We start from the raw sequence: 23155 nt of genomic DNA on the forward strand, positions 1-23155 counted from the left end.
TATTCTGGTGTTTCAAAACTATTTTAAGATCAATGCTAATTCATTTCATTTGTGGTACTAGTTTGTTTTGTTCATCAAAAAGAAAGTTTTCTCTTTTTATTTTTTTTGTCTCTTCTTTGTAAGAGAGAATCTTTTTTGTTTATGATTTGAACTCTGAGTAAAATTTTGGCCATTCTGTTAAGATCATGATACACAATATATTAACCATTGTTATTCTCTAATTTTAAAAACAGAGACCAGTCTCTCTCTTAAAGAAAAAGATAAATTCCTAACAAATGCAATTTTCCAAGTGACAGACAGAAAACCCAACTTAAATCTAATAAAAAAGGTACTCACTGATTGAGTCAATATGTTCAAAAAGGTTTGAGACAGTCTGTAATTCTCAATGTTATCTATAGTTCTGAAATAAAAAGCTGTCTTCGATAAAGTGTGTGACAGTATCAATAGGAAGTCTCAATAAAAATTTTCCTAGCACCTACTGTCACAGAAATAATCCTTTCAAAACAACTTCCTAGCAGTTACTTTCAGGTAAGAACAGCTATGCTTCTTGCTGTCCAAGGTTCATGGAGCCATTACCTGGAGGTTTAGTTCCTCATATAACTTTTCCTTTCTCTACCTGATGCACCACCATAAATTTTTCACATAACACTTTAAGGTGTAGTGAAAAAGTTATAAATATTGACTTTGGCTGAAGTTCCTTCTCACTCAGTGATACTCTCTTGATCCACAAGAAAAGTGGCATTTGAAGGCAAAGAAAGAATCAGATGTTCATGGGCTATTATCAAGTGAATAAACTGCCAAGTGATTTAGAAGAACTTCAATAAAGAACATAAAATGAAACAGAGAAATTCAACTCTATTTAATGTAAGGCATATAACTTAAAGCATAAGCCTTTCAATATAAATGTGAAAAACTGTGCAAAGGTAAGTGGTAATAGTATAAGAGATAGTATAAACATGGATAGAGTAACAATTTTTTTGAGTTTTCCTTGTATAGACTTTATTTACAAGAAAAAACTTTAGCTTTAAGTTGACATAGTAAATAAATGAATAAAATTGGTATGACCATCTCATAAAATTCCCACAAAATCTTATTTATCTTTATTTATAGGTGAAGAAATGAAGCCTATAAGAATTTAAATTATTGAGCAAAGTGACAAGCTAGTAAATGGAAGAACTGTATATAAAAACAGTTCTTTTCCCCAGCCTCATAAACTTTCTACTGTTGTGTCATACACCTGCTCCTGTGTTGTCTAAGATATCCTGAGAATTAAAATCAACAACTAAAATCAAAGGCAGAGTGAGACGCATAACAATGGCAAGGGAGCTAAGACAAGGGTTTGAGGGTGGGTTAGATGAGACAAACAGAAGGAGAAAATACTCCTGGAGGGAAGGCATCTAAATTGGTCCTGAATAGATGACTAATGTTTCAAAAGGTAATGAAAGACAAAAACATGAAGAAACTTACAAAGAGAAGACAGAGAAATACATAATTGCAGGGCCTATTGAGACCTATGAAAAGGTGCTATACTTTAGGTCATGACAATATTAAAATATAAGTTTCTAGACAAGGAGTTGGGAATGGGGACTCATTAAAGGCTTCTGAATAGGACAGAATTGTATATTACAATTTAACAAAAGTCAGTAAAGGGTAGTATGTACCCAATGATACTCTGACTCAACACATAAACGTTTGCTTACTATATCCCAGGCAGCATTCCTCCTTGACGTGCTTTCATTTGGCTGCAGTGACTTCATTTTCTGAGTTTTTTCAATCTTTCTTATAGCTGTCTTTACTGCATTATTCTTGGCTGTTTTACTTCAGACTGGAGTTTGTCATATATCAATCCTCAGCCCTCTTTGTCAAACTCTCACTTGAGTAAATCCAATTCATACTCTGGTTTTAATACCATTATTTCTGATATCTATCAAATCTATATCTACAATTCAGAACTCCCTCCTCCAGAACTCCAAACTCCTTTTTATATAATAGACATCTTAAACTTAACAAAGCCACATTAATTGCACTTTCTTCTTCCAAATCTGTCTTATCAGAGTCTTTCCAATCTTAGTAAATGGCAACTCCATTTTACCAAATATGAAGACCAAATATCTTCAAGTTATTTCAGTCTTTTCTATCATACTGCATATTTAATCTACCAATAAGTTCTGTCAAGTCTATCTTTGAAGAAAAGTTTGTTCTTCATCATATGTCATCCAGAGGAGTCACCATCTAGTTCATGAGCCAAGTGTGACCAACAAATAAATTAAAAATTCTAGTAGCTGGACAAGGTCAACACTCAAAAAACAATAGCCTTCTTGTACACAAATAACAGACTCACTGAGAGACAAATTAGGGAAACAATTCCTTTTACAATAGCATCCAAAAAAATGAAATATCTAGGAATCAACTTCACAAAGGAAGCAAAAGACTGAAAAAGGAGATCGAGGAAGATATAAGAAAATGGAAAGACATCCCTTGCTCCTGGGTAGGAAGAACCAATATAGTGAAAATGGCCATACTTCCAAAAATGCTATATAGATTTAATGCAATGCTGACTGAAATTCCAACAATATATTTCACAGAACTAGAGAAAACAATCCAAAAATTCATTTGGAACCAGAAGAGACCTAGAATAGCAAAAGCAATTCTAGGCAACAGGGACATGGCTGGGGATATCACAATCCCCAACTTGAAACTATACTACAAAGCTACTGTGATAAAAACAGTATGGTACTGGCAAAGAAACACACCCGAGGATCAGTGGAATAGACTAGAAGATGCAAAAACAACTTCAGACATACTCAGCCTCCTCATCTTTGACAATGGAGCCAACCACCCTTACTGGAGGAAAGAGAGCCTATTTAATAAACAGTGTTAGAAAAACTGGATTTCAATGTGCCAAAGATTAAAACTAGACCCAGATCTATCACCATGCACTAAACTAAGATCAAAGTAGATTAAAGATCTAAATATTAAAACAGAAACACGAAACTTGCTAGAAGATAAGTTAGGTAGAAGACATTGAAGATATTGGCAGAGGAAAATACTTTAGGAACAATACTTCAGTAGCATGGCAACTACCACAAAGAATCAATAAGTGGGATCTCATCTTATTAAAAAGCTTCTGTACTGCAAGAGAAACCATCAACAGAGCTAAGAGACAACCTACAATGAGGGAAAAATTTTTAGCAGTTGTACTTCAGACAAAAGTCTACTATCTAGAACTGAAAAGACTACTATATAAAGAACTGAAAAAAATCAGACCCCCCAAATTCAAAGACCCAATTCAAAAATGGGCATCTGAAATGAACAGATATTTCTGAGAAAAAGAAATGAAAGCAGCAAATAAACATGAAAAAATGTTCAACATCACTGGTCATTTGAGAGATGCAGAAGAAAACAACACTGAGATTCCACCTCACCCAAGAAAGAATGGCTGCTATCAAGAAATCAACCAATAACAAATGCTGGCAGGGGTGTGCGGAGAAAGGAACTCTTCTCTATTGTTGGTGGGAGTGCAGACTGGTGCAACCACTGTGCAAATCAGTATGGAGATACCTCAAAGAACTAGGACTGGAGGTCCCATTTGACCCAGCTATTCCTCTGCTGGGTATATTCCCAAAAGAATTAAAAGAATCATACCACAGCGATATATTTGCACCCCTGTTTATAGCGGCACAGTTTGTAATAGCTAAAGCTTGGAAATAGCCCAAGTGCCCATCAACTGGAAGCTGGACAAAGAAGATGTGGGTTTTTTAAATAAAATGGAGTACTACTACGCCATAAAGAATGAGAAACTAGAGACATTTATAGCTAAATGGATGCATATTGAGGCCATACTCTTAAGTGAAATAAATAGGACATACATGTGTAAATACCGAATAGTTTCTCTGGTGTGAGAAACTGAAAGTGTAAATAAGGATTAAAATGATTAAAACGAACAGTTGATAATTTGAAATAGGAAGAAAAGGTCCAAAGGGGTAGGGTAAGTGGAAGGGGATGGGGAAAGGTAAGAAGGGAAAGGAGAAATTATGAGAAAAGGAAAAAATGGAAACAAAGTATTTGTAAATAGGGAAGGGTATAGGGGGTGAAGGGAAGACAAGGAATGGGGAAAAAATAAGAACCAAGACACACCATGTACAGGTACAAGCAACCAGTGATAAATGTAAACGTATTGTATACCTAAAATATGCCAATAAAAGAATTTAAGCAAAAAAAAAAAAATAGAAATTTCAAGTAACATTTACATGAATACTAGTTATCCTGTTTTGTTTTGTTTTTGTACCAGGGATCGAACTTGGGTCCTTGAGCATGCACAGAAGGCAGTGAAACCACTGAGCTAAATCCCTGGCCCTAGCTATACTGTTTTGATCAATAAAGCTAAAGTAGATTTCTGCACTTCAACAAAATAAAACAAAATAAAAAATAAAAATTCTATGGGAACACTACCATGGTAGTTTATTTACATAGTCTCAAAGGAACACTAGAGTAGTTTTTTGTTTTGTTTCATTTTGTTTTGTTTTTTGGCACCAGAGATAACACCAGAGTAGTTTTAACAGAGATCATACGATGCGAAAAACTTAAAATATTTACTAACTAGTCCTTTACGAAGAAAAATTTTTTTGCTAAGTTTTGGTCCATCTTATTACAAGAGCTTTTTACCTTCTCTCTGCTTTTGTCTCCCTGCCTCCCTACATCCTATGCTCCAGGAAACAACTAGAGAAGATATGAAACTACACTTTCCAGTATTGTAGCCACTAGTTGCATGTACTATTTAAATTAAAATTATACTAAATTTTAAAATTCAGTTCCAAAGGTGTATTTGGCATACTTCAAGTGCTCAATAACCACTGAACACTGCAGATAGCACAATAGTTTCATCATCATAGAAATTCTGTCACTCAGCATTGCCTTAAAGCCTAAGTCAGATCATTTTTCTATATTTCTCTAACCTTCCAACAGCTTCTCTTTTTATTTAGTATCAAAGTTTTGCTATAGCCTATTATCTGATCACTGTCCATCATCCCAGTTTCCCACTACTTCTCTGGCCTCATTTCCCTTCACTTTTCTCCATTTACTGTGTTCTATCATACAAATCCCCTTACAGTTCCTCAAAATGCCAGGCATGTTCTTCTTTCAGGCACAATGCACTTGTTTCTCTTTCTAGAATATTTGTCTCCAAATAGCTGCTTGAATTATTCTATTTCCTTTGGCCTCTGTTCAAACATTATCTTCAGAGAGCTCTTAGTTCTCTTTATCTTAGTGCTATTCTTCACCAACTGTCCTATTATCTATATTTTGTGACTCATTAATAAATAATATATATCACATCAATAATATCTGCGTTTCCTCCTAGAATATAAGTTCCAAAAAAGCGGAAATTTTGTCTAAATCATTGACTGATATATTCCCAGAGCCTATAACAACATGTACAGAGGAGTTACTCTATAAATATTTGTTAAATGAGTCAATGAATATACAGGTGAATTGGAACAAACTGCAAAACAGGATCAGAAGCATTAAGAAATATGAGGCTCTGCTTTTGAAATATGCCTCACTGACTTATCTTCCAGATAGGAGCTTGTCTTGTACTGCCAATGAAGCTTGGTTTAACAAAGATCTCCTTTAGGGTGACTTTGGAGAAACTGAAAAAGCAAGAGGATTTTCAATGGCACTCGTGTCTTAGATACTTTTTCTCCTTGCTGAGACAAAATATCTGACATCCAAAGTTAAAGGAGAAAAAGTTTATTTAGATTACAGTTTGTAGAGCTTTCAGTCCATAGTCAGTTGGCTCCACGGGAGGGTGGCATGGCAGAGGGGCATTGCAGAGGAGAAATAGTCCATGGTAAAGCAAGAAGCAGGAAGCAATAAAAAAGCAAGGGACAAACCATGACAATAGCAACCCTTTCTGTTCCTTATATTCTTATCAGTACTCACACCCTTAATCCTAGCATTACACCCTGAATCAATCCCAGCATCACATCCTTGATCTCAGGATTACACAGCCTAGATCCAGCCACTCCAATAAAAAAGAAAAAAACCCCAGCTATGAATACATAAGGCTTTGGGGGACATCCAGACACAAATCATAACAATCTCTCTGAGCAATCTCTCTGCTTCAAGATATTCAACAAGAAAGTGTGTAAGATTTGAAATATCAGTCTGGGAAAACAAGACTTAATCAAGATTTAACTAAGGCCTCAGACTACCTTCTCTAGTCCACAGACAACACTTAACCATTGCTAAATCTACTCCTGGGTTTAATTATTAATGATAATTAATAATCTTTAATCACTAATTAAAATTTTAATAATTATATGATATTTTTGTACTCTGACATAATTTAGATTGGCAAAACTAGCAATTACATATAAGATTTTTGTTTATACAACTCAGGGCTTCACTTTTAATTTTGAGTCATTAAGGAAAGAAACTCTACGTATTCAATGAATCAACACTAATATTCTCCCATCAAATATAAAGAGTATTGTTATACCTTTGCTCCTTGCTCACCAGGAAGATACTATTTCTCTTGTTTTAAATAGTGTTCTATTTCTCTAATCTAAACAATTTTCCTTAAGACTGAATGAAGGAAATACACAAAGGTGGAAGGGTGAATACAATTCCTTAAGGTCTAGCAGAAATTACTACAAGGCCAGTTAGTGCCAGCTGCAAAACAGCAGATTTTTGTTTGTTTGTTTGTTTGTTTTTGATACCGGGGATTGAACTCAGGTTCTTGTGCTTGCAAGGCAGGTGTGGGCACCACTGAGCTAAATCCCTGGCCCAGAACAGCAGATTTTGATAAAGACCAGCTGACCACTTCTCTCCTGTTTTCTGCCCTTTATAACACTTTATTTTGCCAAGAACCCCAAAGAAGCTATTTAATGAGCAACAGACAAATAGCACAAATATATTCACTCATCTAACAGTTTTCATCTGGCAAATTTGTAACATATGAATTCCAAAGCAGTTAAATAATTTAAGATTAGTAATGTAAATGGAGAAGTAATATTTAACTTATAAATAATACTCATAAAGAAAGGTATTTTTATTCTCTGAAGCATATGAATAAAAGCAAATCTGTAAAATAATCACTGACCTAGGAAAAGGTTAAGAACAGTTTAAATAATAAATGCAGAAGTGGAATTCAGACTGACACAAATTTATTTTTCTTGCATCCATATGGCAATAATCCAATCTGAGAAGCTGAATTTATGCAGCAAAGGCATAACTCAAAGTCTGCTTGTTTAAAAATGTAACAATTTAGGGCAGTTTGGAGTATTGATATTACACACTATTTTGCATGTTGAATGGTAAAATTTTACATTGATTTTCACAGAAAACACTTAAATGAACAAAAATTAATGGGTTATTTTCCCTTTCCCAATGTCCTTTAAAATAGCCAGAATTGGGGCCGGGGATTTAGCTCAGTGGTTTTGCTGCCTGCCTTGCAAGCGCAAGGACCTGAGTTCGATCCCCAGTACCCCGCCCCCCCAAATAGCCAGAATTGAGGATGAATTGTCTAATACAGTGATGGCGAACCTTTTAGAGCTTTCAATGATAACAAATAGCCTGCTGGGCACGAATGCCATAGGTTCCCAACCACTGGTCTAACAGTTACCACTTTCATTTACTACACACCAGTTCCATTATTCCAAAGACCTAGGATTTTGGTACTGTTTTACAAACTGGGCATAGATAGAGATCTGTGATTGCCCAAAGCACAGTTTAACAACAGCCATTTCCCCTGTGTGTGTGTGTGTGTGTGTGTGTGTGTGTGTGTGTAAAGTGTGTAGTGCTTAACATTTCTCCAACTCCAGCATCTTGATTTTTCTTAAAGGAGAAAGAAATAAGACTATTTTGGACACTTAAAGAGCTTCTGATTTTCCCCTGACATGTAGATAAATGCAAAGGTGACAAGAATTTAATAAATTCAGGTAGAGTATTTGAATATGTGTGATCAGAGAAACTAGTTTACTGTAGTTTTATGTCTTCCACTCTCAAAAATCAAAGTTCATTATCAATAGATTTCCAATATTTCACTGCAATGGAAGAATGATTTTAAGCCATTGAAGTCCCAAATGAGGTAAGATGTAAGACCTATTTAATAAGAAATAATAGACACATTTTATGTTATTAGTTCTGACCTCCTTTCTATGTGCCAGAACTTATATGCAGTTCTAAACTGCATCAGATCAGAAATTCATCTATGTGCCTTATTTTAAAATCAGTGTTCGAACTCAAGTCTGTTGAGGCCTTTGAAGAGTCTGAGATTTTACCCTATCTCCAAGCTTAAGTTAAGCCACCACAGTTTCATAAATGCTGGCAGAATTTTAAAAAACAAAAAACAAAACAAAACATTTACTCCTCAGTGAGAAACAAAAGACATTTTAATACTTTCTGTAGTAGTAGGAACCAGGGTATCATCATTACCTTGCAGTTGTTCCCTGAGGCCCAGGACCCACATAGGAACAGGATATGGGTCAGGTACATACTGAGTTGCACTGCAGCAGTGGAAGCCTGAGGTTGGGAAAGCCCAATTTTCATAATGGGCTTCAAAAGTAAATTTGGCTAACTGTGGCTCTGTAAGGAGACATTATGATAGCAGACAGCACACAATCTTTCTTCTAAGGCTATTATACACCCTTCTTGAGGAAATAGTTCACAACAAAATGGTATTCATGAGACATGAAGGACAAGAGAGCCATGGAAAATTGTCTGCCAAGAAATTCCTTATTATTTAAACGTGCACAGGCATTTCATATAAAAGAGACGCTTGACTTACTTGGAAGTCATAGAAATTCTTGGTATATCTATTTGACTATAAAGGTTTAAAAACTTACTCATCTTGTACCAAGTATCATATTATTTCTTTATTTTTCTTCTACTAAATCAAACAATGACCTATGTCAAATGTGATAAAACTTGTCCTCTGACATAGTAACAGTGTTAGGAATAGCAATGAGACTCTTGACTGCCAAACACCATTTTTTCTACTACTCCACTGCCAATGTACTAAAAGAGATTCTCTATCTTCTTAATGCTTCCAATTATCAGTTTTGATTTCTGGTTCTTGCCCTAAGGATGTTACATGAACTCTAAATAGGTAACATTCAAAAAGTATGTCTGATGAGGTTTCAGAGTATTTTTCTTTATAATAAGCTCCTATGAGTATGGAAAATAGTAAATTGCAAGGTGTTGCCATTGCTGATAAATGTATAAAATACAGATGTCTTACTTAATCTTAATAAAAAAATGGAAATAAAGTTCATTATTTTCCCATCTTCACTACAAACTTAGGCCAGTCCATTAATTCAGTGACAGGAAGAATGATTTCTCCAAGTTTCAAGTTCTCTATTTTCCCTTAATTGGATAAAAATAGTAAATGCAAGAGTAAGTCCACTAGAAGAAATGAATATAGCCAAACTATCAGCTTAACATCAAACACTACTTACCTAAATATTTACTTTAGGAAAACTGAAGGCTTCTATTTAATGCTAGATAGTTCTAGTCCAAAAGATTTTCTTGTTAAAATTATCAGATCACATTTAATCCCTGAATAACAATCCACTGTCACTGTGGCACATGTTGAGTGTGGCAGTCAAGTCAAGTCTCCAGCTATCTAGTCCTTTGTTAGAATCCTTTTTTACATCTCTAAGTGGTCTATCTGTTTATCTACTATGGGAATATTATTGTTTGCAAAACAACATGGAGTGGTTCCACAAGTCTCATCAAGAAGTTAAGCAAAATACTGTCTGACTTTCAGAGTTCTTTTTCTCTGATATTTTAAGAGAAAACAACAGACAAGAGTTGTACATTATATTTAACATATTATTTATTGGCAAAAATAGATGTCTTTTATATTTTTATGGATAAGGAAACTAAGGCTCATAGATCTTAAGTGAGTTGCCAAGACCCTAAGCCAGAAAAAAAAAAATCCCTCATTAGTGATGCACTGTCTTAAAACCCCAAGTTTACCCTTATTATAGATGTGGTTTTCACTCACTTATGGAAAGATCATTCTAGGCACTGAGCTAAGAATTGAGTTTCAGTGAAAAAAACAGACACAGTCTATGCCCTAAGAGGTTCCAGGGTCCACTATGGTAATGGCAGGAGACAATTACACACAATCACAATTTAGTAGGATAAGGTCCAACTATTCTCAATTCCTTTGAAGGCTAGCCATCCATCCATCCACCATTTCTTGAGAAGCAATCAGTTCCTAAACAACACTATATTAGGCAGAGTTGGAAAGAATGCTGAACAAAACATTTCTAACTTTTTATAAAACTCTAGCTTGACACATTAAAAACAATTATTATTTTTTGAAAACAGGATGCACTGTTTCTGAGTTTCTGCCTGTTCAATTTAATGAGAATTCACTAAAATCCATTTCAGAAGTACCATTCATGCTGTTTGTATGTGTTCCTAAGCATTATTATAAATAATTTGTATTAACTGTTTAACTCTTTGTTTTTACAGTGCTAAGTCTTAAACCATACCCACAAGGAAGAATGTCAGATGGACCAAGAGACCTGATGTATACTATAACTAAGGCTGTAACTGAAAGGATAAAAACAGACCAATTGGAGTCAAAGTTCAAACAACTCAAATCCACAGCTTCCTCAAACATAAATTACTTTTAGCCTAAAAGTCTTCCTGCTTCTGGTTTCTTCACCTCTTAATCTATATGGAATGCCTACTACCATATTATTCTTGCTAAAACTTCTACATAATAGTAGAATAGTACATAATAGTTTCACATAAACATCTCCACTGGCTCAAAATGGACTGGAGGATGACTCTCTGTACTATTACATTAAGGGCTCTCCACAAATCCAGTCCTACTGTTCCCAGAATGAACTCGTTCCCTGACTAGACTGGTTTACTCACTGTCCCTGAACATACATGTGCCCACACAAATTTTCTCACTATTCTCTTTGTTTGAGGATCTTTCTCTTTCAGATAATATTCACTGAACATTATGCTAAATGCTTATTTAATTCACACTAAAATCCTATGAAGATTAAACTACTATAAGCCCACTTTCACATTTTGGATTATTGAGACTTAGAGAAATTAGAGGTTTAATGTCACAGAGCCAGAAGGTGGCAAAGCTGGAACTTGAATTGAAGTTTCTACTTTTGGGGTCCAAACTCAGTCACAAAACAGTAATTCAGAAATATGGGGCTGGGATGGGGCCAGATTGGGGAAGACCTCACAGGTGGGAGGAGACAGAGACAGAGATTGAATGTTTACTACAATTTAAATTTAGTATAGCTTTGATGAACCAGACTAAAAGGAAGCAGATTTCTACAACAGGACAGGAGAAATACACCAACTCTTTAGTTCTTAAATGAATGAAACTGATTTAGAAGAGGATTCCCATTTTTTAAAAAATTACAGTTTATTTAATGGCCTCTTCTACCAGTAACTTGAATTACACAGAAAGAGTAATTGTACTAATTTCATTATTTGGCATTATTCTAAACAAAAGAATGAGAAGGAACAGTGAAATTTTTGAACATTCTAACAGTTCACCTCATCTTCTTCCCCAAACTGGGAATTGAACTCAGGGCCTCATGCTAGGGGCATTATTACACCCCAGCCCATCTTTCAATTTTTATTTTTTGAGACAGGACCTTAGTACCTTACTAAGTTGTCTAGGCTGGCCTTCAACTTGCAATCCTCCTGCCTCTCCATCCCAAGAAGCTAGGATTATAGGCCTCTGCCACCATGTCCACCAAAAATTTATCTTGGCCCAAAATTCTTTTTTTGTTTGATTTTGGTTTTGATTTGGTTTTAACAGCTAAAGCAGAGTCTATGGGAAATATCTGATGGATTTACTTTGTAACTGGCCATTTTTAATCTAACAGTGAAAGAAAAAAATAAAGTTCTTATTTCTTTATTCACATCTTAAAGAATACAGGACTGGGATGAATTATAATCCACTAAAGAAACACAGACTTTTAGGAATGTATTTTTAAATAGTGTAAAGAAGTAATTCCTGTAAGAAGGTTCTAGAAGAAAGCGCTAATTTTCTGGATATTTTCATTTTTGCAATTCATGACAGGAGAGCACATCTATACTGTACTAAAAATTATTTTAAGTCCTCAAAAGATAAGGATAGGGATGAAAAGTACATACTTTTTTTGTGAACAGGGAGAACCTCTCTGAGATCCCTCCAAATCAGTCTTTACCTTCAACATTTTCTAAATCTATGTCTGTATCTAGGTAGATTGTTTTTGTCCAAAACTCTCTCCCACTCTCCCACTAACCTCTATAAAGAGCAGTGCATTTAAGCATTGCATTTATTTTCTCTGACATATTGAAAGCCCACTGAATGTAGAGTTCCCTGTCAACTTGTTCAATTGGCAGTCTCTGCATATAGTAAGTACTCAATAAATATTTGGTAAATGAATCACTAAATCATGAAAAGTACCTAGAAATATCTTTCAAGTTAGTATCTTAACATAGTCTTTGAGAATTTGACTTTAATATTTTTAAGGAACAGAAAAAATTTCTTGATTGAGATACAAGTGCTATCTATATAAACAAGGCAAAGGTAATTATTTTAATGATTTTTGTATTGCTGACATATTCTCCCCACTTGAATAAGAACAATATGGATATCTGACAGTACTGTAACTTCCCAATGAAGAAATATGGCTTCTGGAGCAAGAATGAGAGTTAATATGAGAAGTAAACTGCCTTATCTCATGAATCTATACTACAAACACTCCTCCCTAAATGATGCTGACCTCTTAGTACTCTTTCTTCTGCCTCCATCCCTTTGTGAATGCCTCTAACAGTGTAAAGAAAACAAGCAACATCTGGTGAAATATTACACAAAATGCAAAACAGGTAAGAAATAGTCAAGTTTGATTTTAGCAAAGTTACTTCAGACATAAAGTCCTTAAGCGAGGCCTCGGTTTAAGAGAAAAATACAAGAGGTGAGCTAAAGGCCAGACAAATGAAATTCTTCCATATATACAGGGAAAATATAAGGGCCTTTATGCTATAAGACTAAATTACTATAGCACTTAACTTATGACTTTTAACTTGGGTATCTCCCATCCATTGTATTCCCAGTACAGTAATTCCTCCTTCAAAAACAGTCATTAAAAGAGGCATTTTTGTTGTTGTTGTTGTTGTTGTTGTTTTCAGGCAGGGTCTCCCTTTGTAGTTCAGGCTGGCCCTGAATTCACTATATAACCTGGGCTGGCCTCAAATTCCCTACAATCTTCCTGCCTCAGTCTCCAGAGTGCTAAGATTACAGGTGTGCAGCAACATGCCCGGCTCTAAAAGAGGCAATTTTAAGAGCTACCTCAAGGATAGCAGAGAAAGGGGTTAAACACGGAACATTATATAGTCTATAGCACAGTTACAAAACACCATATTTAGCTGGGAATGTTCAATGGTGGCAGGAAAAATGAGGAGACAGTGAGAACACAGAGGTCTCAACCAGGTGGGGACTGCAGACCCTAGAATACTTAATGCCAGATTACCCAAAGGTTCCACTCTCTGCCTAGATGCCTCCTCTATTTATACAACCCAGGAAGGAACTCCTGCTCTTTTGTGATTATAATGATGATTATGAGGAAACATGAAGAAAAGACAGAGAAAGATATGAAACATTAATGGAATCAACAGGTTTTAGATCCATAAGTAAAGTTGGAGATTGACAGATATAACCTACCCATTACACTGAAGAGAAAAATGAGATCCACAAATATGGTGTCTTTCTGAAAGCCACAGAGTGATAGAGCAGAGGCTAATCTTCAAATTTATTTACTCCTGTTTAGTCCAGTACTATTTTTATTAAATTATGACAATGATTGTGATATGAACAGAAAAGAGAGATTTGAGTTTTAAATATCAGAACTTAAAACCTGCCTGAGCTTTACACAAGTCAGCACTACAGCCTTTCATTTCCACTCTGATAAAATGGGGATGACTGGCTAACTTGCAAAACTGTTTCCTGAAATAAGATCATGTATTTTAATATGTAATACCAACTACAGAATAAAAATCCAAGGAGATCTGCTCATCAGGATGCTTTCATTAGCCAGGGAAAGCAAGAGTTAAGACAATCTGTTTTCTTATATAGCAATTGGCCAAAAGATGGGGATGGCTCCAGGATGATAAACCCAGGGCAGGGGCCCTCAATGGTTGACTCATTCGGCTCCTTCTTCCTAGACAGGCAGCCTGTCTTCAGGTTTTTCTCCCTTCAAGTTGCATAGGAGATAAAGCCTTTCTTTCTCAACAATGGAAAACAAATCTTTCAGTTTGACTGAGTCAATTCAAGTTCTAAATCTACCCTATACTATTGATATTCCTTAGGGAATGCCATGTTGTCTGGTTTAGCTCTGAGTTCTAAAGCCATCAGTCAAAGGGAATACAATTATCATGACTATATTTGTTTAGCCTGGCCTTAACTCTAGAGCTTTAAAAGTTAGATTTGCCCTAAGTCCCAATGGCTGCTTTAGGGAAGGGTGGACAGTATTAGCAAGGAAGAAAAGGAAGTGGATCCTAGGTAGGTAAACACTACTGTTCACTATAGGTGGTGGTGTTATGATAATGAATATAAAGATGACCACACAAGCCATGTCTGATGATATGGTCTAATCTCATGGAAAATACAGGCATCTTCAAGGCCAAAGAATGAACCAGTAACAAAGATGTACTTATTCCTAGTGCCCTGTACTTGTGGTTAAAATCTTTTATGTACTTAAATTCCAGAACACCCTGTTTTAAGGAAGTCCTTACTTTTCTCTGGAATCCTGAGATACTGTAAGGTTTGGATCTATTACCCCTTGTTATCTCTGACACTTGCCTAATTGCTTTCACCCTACCTTTTCTTCTCCAGCTGTAGTTTGATGTTGTGAGTAAACAAACCCACTGATCAAAAATGATCCAACCACAAAAGTTACACACATAGAAACTATATGTACTTTTTCCCAGCTGTCAATGAAACTATCAAGAGAAAGCAAACAACCGTATACCTTCTGATTTTAGTCTCATGTTTGGTCTTTTCTTCATCAATGTTTACAATTCTGACCTTACCTGTGTTCAGAAATCAACTAGAAAATATTATAAGTGACCTAGAAGTGAACAGAATTTGTGTGCCCTCTTTTACTTAATAAAATGTAAAGGTAAAAGAGAATGACTAGACAGAAGACAGCAACTAGAGTAAACAAGATCTACGGGAGTGTGTAGAAATGCTATCATAATGCAACTAGAAGTCAAAAATTGATCAGTGAGTCCAACTTGGGAACAGTGGAGCCAGAAGTTAGGGAAGAGTTCAAAGCAGTCAATACATCAAAAATCCTGTTTAAAAAAAAAAATCCTGTTATCACACTAGTAGGAAGTGGTAAAAAGCAAAGTTGTATTCAAAATAACACAAAAGTGTTCATACCAGTGATCTGAATGAGGCATCTGGTTAGAGGTTGTGTGTGTGGAACCAATCTGGAAATATGGAAAAACTTAATGTTGGAAGCAAAGTCTTGGGAAATTTATACAGCAAGCACAAGGTGCTGACAGCAGGGATAACACAAATGTTTAGGCAACCATCTGCTTTAATCTATATTTTTTTTTCTGTTGGGATAGAACTCAGGGCCATGTGTATGATAAGGATGTACTCTACCACTAAGCTATATCCCCAGACCCTAGAAGGCTTCTCACTAGAAAATTTCTACTCACATGAGAACTTACTGCAGGCCCAAAGGTGGTCATCTCCCACGTCCAAGGTCCTGTGTATCCTCTCAAGTGGAATAGACCAAGTGCCCTTCCATATTTTTGTGCCTTAGCACCCTACTGGTTTCCATTACAGCTCTTAGCATGTCCTGTCATACTTCTGCGTTCATTTACTTATTTTTTTGTCTTTCTTCTCAACTAAAATGTAAGCGCTATGAGGAGTAACTTGTATGTACCTTGGTCATAGTTACATCCCCTCAAAATAGCACAATGCTGGTGACACAATAAGCTCATATTAAGTATTTCATCAGAATGATACAATTAACAAGAAATTATCCCTATTAAAAAAAAATCCCAAGTCAAACAATCATTATTCTGAAGAAGGGCACATCTATTTGGTGAGAATGAACACAGCCAATATTTCTTCTGCTATGAATTAAATTAACTTTTCTTGTGTAGGCAACTATGTAGAAGCCAAGGTCAATTGACATTATTTTTCATGAAATTCACCCAATCCCCAGCATCTCCAAATAAACAGCAACAACAAGTCTATCTATGAGAACTTGTCTTTATCAATCTTTTCCCTTTCTCTTCTCTTGGATAACATCTCTCTGCTACACATGTTTTCAAAATAATTTATTATGGTGACATTCATAAAACATAATGTTACATATTAAAATGAAGAATTCATTAGGGTGAAATTTATATATCATAACATTAACTATAATAAAATGAAGAATTCAGTGATGTTTAGCACATTTACAATGTGCTAATGTGCTAAACATTTACATCCTTTTTACAGATGAATAATACTACATAGTGGAAGTACCATTACTCATTCTATTCATTTACATAACAACAGATATTCGAACCAATTTTGTCTTTCTGGCTGCTCTGCACAGTACACATGTAAACATGTACTTGTTTGAATCTGCTTTTCTAGTTCTTTTCAATTTACATATACCTAAGAGTAGAACTGTGGACTCATATACCAACCTATACTAATCTATGTTTATCTTTTTGTGAAATTATCAAACTTTTAACTGCTGAATTATTCTGCATTCCTACTAACAATGCAGGGGTGCTCCAATTTTCAACACTGCCAACAGGTGTTATTTATTTTTTGTTTTATCAGTACATGTGTGTAGTACACAATCTCTACATTCCTGTGGCATGTTTGTACATATAAATAACACATCTTAATTCCTTTTTTCATCCTCTTTTCCCTCCCTTCCCTTTCCCATCCATCTAATCTCTTGATGTTTATTTTTCCATTTTTTTGTAGTACATGTTTATCGTACATAATGTTTGCATTCTTTGTGTGGAGTCAGTACATGTATAACACACCCCAACTTCTTTTTTCTTCTCATATCCCTCCCCTCCCTTATACCTCCCTCCATTTCTTGATCCCTTTCCCTTACTTCCTATTATCTATCTTTCATTTTGCTTTTTATTTTTATTTTGGGTTTCTCACATAAGAGAAACCATGTGATATTTATGCTTGTGTGTCTGATTTATTTCACTTAACATTATGGTCTCTAGGTGCATTCATTTTCCTACAAATGACTAAAGTTTATCTTTAAGGCAGAGTAGTACTCAATTGTGTGTAAATACCACATTTTCTTTATGCATTCATTTGTTGATGGACATATGGGCTGCTTCCAAGTTTTAGCTCTTATGAATTATGCTGCTACAAACACGGGTATGCATGTATTACTGTAATAGATTATCTTTAACTCTTTCAGAAAGATACCTAAAAGAATAGCTGGGTCAAATGGAATTTCTAGTTTCAGTTTTTTGAGGAATCTCCACACTGATTTCCATATTGGCTATATTAGTTTACATTTCTACCAACAGTATAGAAGGATCAGACCCTGCTCACTCCCTCACACCCCAGCCTCTGCAGCATTTGATTTCTTTTTTGTTGTTGTTGGTTTGTTTTGGTAATGAGGATCGAACTTGGGTTCTTGCACTTTTGGGGCAGGCAGTGGAACCACTGAGCTAAATTCCCGCCCCTAGCATTTGATTTCTTGATGATGGCCATTCTTTCTGGGCTAAGATGGAATCTCAGTATTGTTTTAATTTGCATTTCTTCAATGGACTGTGGCATTTTTAAAATGCTCTAGTTTTGATACTTCATTTTTCTGTTGGGTACTTTTGAATCCTCTTCATGTCATATCCATTTTACATTATGAATCTCAAATTTAGGCTAAGTAGGTAATCTTTTAAAGTTTCTTGATATTAAGCACACAGAATGCCAAATCCAACATGAACATGAATTATTAAAAAACCAGGGTGGTGGGTAACAGAACTATGACCAGTCAATGAACTAAACTGTAGGCAGCAGTCAGGAAATGGAAAAAATAAAGGGCACCCATATGAAAGGAACCCTTACTCTCAACTGGGAAATCTCATAAGTATGGCCAGAAAACAATTTTGACTTTTTCCTGTTCTTTGCTAGCTCAGGCTCACTAAAGAACCAAATAAACATAGTTTTACAAATATTCAAGGTTGTTGTCATGGCACTGACTACAGGCAGGTACACCTAGCCTGACAAGAGTCTGAGTTCTTCTAAATGTAGGGAGGCTTATCAGTATCCAGCTGAGTCTATTTTACCTATAAATATCCATGGATTGCTTAATACCATGTACTTTTATGAGACTTTCAAAAGCGTTCATATGTATCTTATCAGTGGGTTTCGGTTTGTGCATCCTTGTACAAAAATCCATGAAACTCTCTCGATTTTGAGTTTCACTAAATCTATTTCTCTTCTCATTTCAGTCTGAGCATTGCAATCCAGCTCTACAGGTAGCAAATTGAAATGTTTAGTGGCCCATTGCAGACAGATTGAATCTGAAAAGAATACGGCAATAAGAAAGAAGCAAGGCATCAATATCATACAGCAAAGCTCTCACCAATGACAGCGCTGATGTAGGGTGAATGATTGAGCATTTGTTAAACTTCTACCATTGTGAAAGTAACCTATTATTTTCCTGGTTGTGCACTGAAATGCCTCAATCACCAACAGAACAAGTCAGTAAAAAACAATATAGTTCATTTTCTATTGCTGTCGTGCCTGGGGATAGTATGGCATATAGTACCCTCACCCCTGAACTCTACTTTACCAGTATGTGCTCAATTTAACCCTCTCTTCCTTCATTTTGTAGAATGTTTACTACACAGGTGACTGATGGTGATAGCTTTTCCTTTTCCTCTCCTTTCATCCAATCCCTAAGTTGTTAAAATTAACCCTGATAGTATGGCATGATTTTCTCGGTTAGGAATACCTTATCTTAAAAAAAAGAAAAGAAAAAATAAGAAAAGAAAAGAAGAATAGGACAACCATATGAAGGCAAAACAAAGTAAAACAAGAATAGTAGCTGCCCTGGAATATGTTGCTTTGTTTCTTTGGCTGCACAATAAAAATAGTTGAGCCTAATGGATAGACCTTACCCAGTAGCATTTCATAACAACTATAAGTTTACATCCCATATAGTTTCCATGTGTAAATCATCTCACCTCTGAGTGAAATCCCCATACAAAATGTGAACCACTCAAGCTGCACTCAGGTTTGTGAGCAAGAGGGAAGACATGGTGCAGGGAGACAGGAAATCCCTAAGGGTTGTCCAACTTAGTGATGGAAGCCCAAATTAGTACCTGTGCTGTTGAAGCTCCACTTGTTCTCATGTGTCCTGTTCTACAGGCCTGGTCATTAAAGCATGAAATACTTGACTGAACTAACAAGTTCTTTGATAACCAATAAAAAGTTGAAAAAATTCAGAGTCAAGGTACAAAGAATCTAAAAGTAAATGCTCTGGTTCATCTGCCACTTGATGGTGAGGATAATGTGACTAATTTGTGTATGGCATAATAATAACAACCTAACAGCAGTCTAGCTAGTGCACAGAACATTGACCGTATGCCAGGCATTCCTCTATGTGTTTCACGCACAAAAATCCTATCAAATGCTTGGAGCTGGGGTATAATTCAGTGGAAGAGTACTTGTCTAGCATATAATCCCCACAGCCAAAAAAGAAAGAGAGAGAGAGAGAGAGAGAGAGAGAGAGAGAGAGAGAGAGATATTAAGTCATTTGCCCAAGATTTCATAGGTAGACATTGGCATCAAGGGAATCAGCCTACAATTGCAGAATTTTCACTACTACATTGAAAGCATATGATTCTAAAAGGAGGTAGAAAACAGATCATGATGGTGATGGGTCTATCAGGGAAAATCTTAAAACAATGCTAAACTCAATGTAGGCAATGAATAGACATAATTCCCCAGCCACCTCCTGTGAGGTTTGGGCAAGCCCATATTAAAATATGATTATGTTCCCCTTCTGCTGGACCAGATGTAATCAAATCCTTAATCTGATAAGAAACAAGGTATTTAAACAACTTGGCAGGTAACAACTCTAACCTGCTGGGGCAGAGCCCATTGACACATGCCTGCTGATAATCAGTTTGCAGAATGTCTCACTATAGCTGATCGGTAATGTATGGAACTGCCTTGGTTCTTTTTATCTTTTTTTCCCTTCTTGATGTCATCTCCTAGATTATACTGCTGCACAAAATCTATATATTTCTATAGCACCTCTGCCAATGTCAATGGTGGCAGACTCTGCCTGATTATAACTGGCCGTACTTTGAGATTTCACAGACCATGTCACTGAAAAGGCAACTACTTATCAGTTACCCTTTTGAAGACAGCATCCATTCAGAACTGTTCTGTCGTTACTGAGTGGAACAGCAGTCTGTTATACCAGGTCAGACTAAAGGATCTAACATCTTTAGAAGACATATCCAAGCCTAATACTATAAAACTACTCTGACAAGAAGGCAACTAAATGATGAGCAAACTTACATTTTAAACATTAAATGCTGATTTTGGTAAGGTAGTCTTATAAACTACCCATGCAACAATGGGTGATAACACAGTACTAGATTTATGAGGCTATGAGGACAGACCAAGTGAGATTATTATTTTGTATTTTTAAAAACCACATTATTGAGATATGATTAACACATGAAAAGCTGTACACAGTATACTTGATGAGTTTGGAGCTAAGTATACATCACCTTTCTAGGGCAATCTTGAAGAATTTGTAAGACCCAGGTTTGTGGTCTTTTTCTAACCCTCCCCTTTTCTCCTTTTGCTTTTCTTCGAGACAGGGTCTCACTACTATACTGCCTTGGATGCCCTTAAGCTCCTAGGCTCAAGCAATCATCTTGACCCTCCCAAGTACCTGGAACTATGGCATATTCTGCCACATGTGACTATCTTCATTTCTCTCCCACTCTCAACCACTGCAATGCTGTGGACCCAAGACTTCACATATTATACTAGGCAAGTGCTCTTCCATTAAGCTACATCCCCTGCTTCACCTTTAAAGTGGAAATATTGATACTACCATAGGTTGCTGTGGGATTTAAAAGAGAGAACATATATAAAGTACTCAGTAAGTGCTGGCAATGAAATAGAAACTTCTCCCCTACAAGAATTTTACCTCCATGACAGTAAGGATACTTGACTGTTCTCTAGCACATGAGTGTTCAATAAATACTTATTCAATAGATAAATAAATAAGCATGCTGTTTGCTCTTTTCCAAACCCTTGTCAATTAACGACAATTCTTTGTTTTCAATAGTGTGGAAAGAAATTCTTTTATTAGGACTAGGTAATTTATTGAATCAATATGTCACTGTCTTAAGTCTATTTTATGTTTCTATAATGGAATACCACAGAATGAGAGATTTAGAAAACAGAAAATTTTATTTTTCATAGTTTTGGAGACTGGTAAGTTCAATATCAAGGTCCAAACAATCTGATGAGGGCCTTCTTACTGCATGGTAACATGATGAAAGGACAAGTAAGCATTCAGGCAATGAAGAGGGGCCCACAAACTTACCCTTTTATCAGGAGGCACTCCTGCAAAACCTATTCCCTTGATAAAGACATTAATTTACCCATGAAGGTGAGGGTCCATGACTTTCAATGGTCTAACTCAAAATATTGTTAAACTGGCAAATGAAAAAAATTTTGTTTTAAGTTTCTGGTGCCGGGAATTAATCCAGTGCATTAGTTTATTCTATACATGACTCAGCCACTATATCATAATCCTGCATAAATTTCAATATGAGGTTTTTTTGTTTTTCTTTTTGTTTTTTGCCATACTGATGATTTAAGTCCAGGGCCCTTATATATACTAGGCAAGTACTTGACCACTGAGCTACATCCTCAGGTCTTTCCTATCTATCTATCTATCTATCTATCTATCTATCTATCTATCTATCTATCTTCTATTTATTTGAAATAGGGTCTTGCTATGTTCTAGAGCATGGCCTCAAACTTGTGGTCCTAGTGCTTAGGTTCAACCTGAGTTTTAGATGGGAAATTCAAGCTACAGCAGTCCCCATCTGGTCAACTAAAATATTTTATCTTTCTAAAACTTAGTCCTGTAAACACCACAAAAGCTTATGATGATAAATGCCTCAAATTCTTCATTTATTTTAGCTTATTTATTTTATAGTTTTATTCTTCATGCATGAAGAATTCCTTTTTTTCTATGTTGATCACATATTTTTCTTTCTCCCCTTTTTGTCTTTTCCTTATAGTAAGTAGTCATATACCTCTACATTACTTTATATACTAATAAGATCAACACTTCTATGGCCAGTCGGAATAGAACTTGAATATTGACTCTTGCTCTAAAATGTCTCTGAGTCTTTCAGTCTCTCTGAGAACTCTAATGGTTCCCATTGGTTTCTGTCTTAAGAACTTCAAAACAGCATTTTATAAATAATATAAAGTAGAAAGCATCAAGAAAATTTCAGGTACTTTTATTGTTTCATCATCTAAGCAACTGCCAATTATCACTTGTGATAGCCACAATTTCAAAATTCCAAGGCCTTAAATCCACCAGAAGCAAATTACTGCAAATATCTCTCAAAAATAAGGATTTGAGAGGACCACAGGAGTTGCTCAGTGGTATAGCATTTGCTAAGCATCATGTGCAAGGTTCTGGGTTCAATTCTCAGCACTGCACAAAAAAGGAAGTGTGCTTTTGGGATGTAAGATAAAACTAGGCAGATTATTAAATGTAGTTTAAAATACAGACTATCAACCTACTGGTATTTTGTAGCCAGATTTATTTTTGTTTTATTTAATAATGGCTTTTCTGTCATTTTCTTGATTAAGCACAAGTATAAGCTAATTTTACCAGTACAACTTCAGTGAAAACCTTTTGTATCACTTGACAATTAATTATGGCTTCAACAAGTCCAGTAGTTTCAATTTTATATTGATTTTGTTAAAAAGAAAATAAGCATAGAGCTGGGGATTTACCTCAATGGTTTTGCCGCCTTCTGTGCAAGCTCAAGGACCCAAGTTCGAACCCCGGTACCAAAATAAAAGGAAAAAAGAAAAGCAGAAAAAGGCCATTTGATGAAAATACAA

At 35.7% G+C, this 23155-nt stretch overlaps 1 protein-coding gene across 8 annotated transcripts in view; it reads right to left on the reverse strand.

Moving 5' to 3' along the window:
- The window catches only part of Exoc4 (exocyst complex component 4), an 816538-nt gene that overhangs the window by 346409 nt on the left and 446974 nt on the right, over positions 1 to 23155 (reverse strand). The window lies entirely within an intron of this gene.

This window comes from Heterocephalus glaber, unplaced genomic scaffold (genome assembly GCF_053883595.1).
Source record: "Heterocephalus glaber isolate CG9 unplaced genomic scaffold, H.glaber_assembly_v1.0 deba00000546, whole genome shotgun sequence".
Lineage (NCBI taxonomy): Eukaryota > Metazoa > Chordata > Mammalia > Rodentia > Bathyergidae > Heterocephalus > Heterocephalus glaber.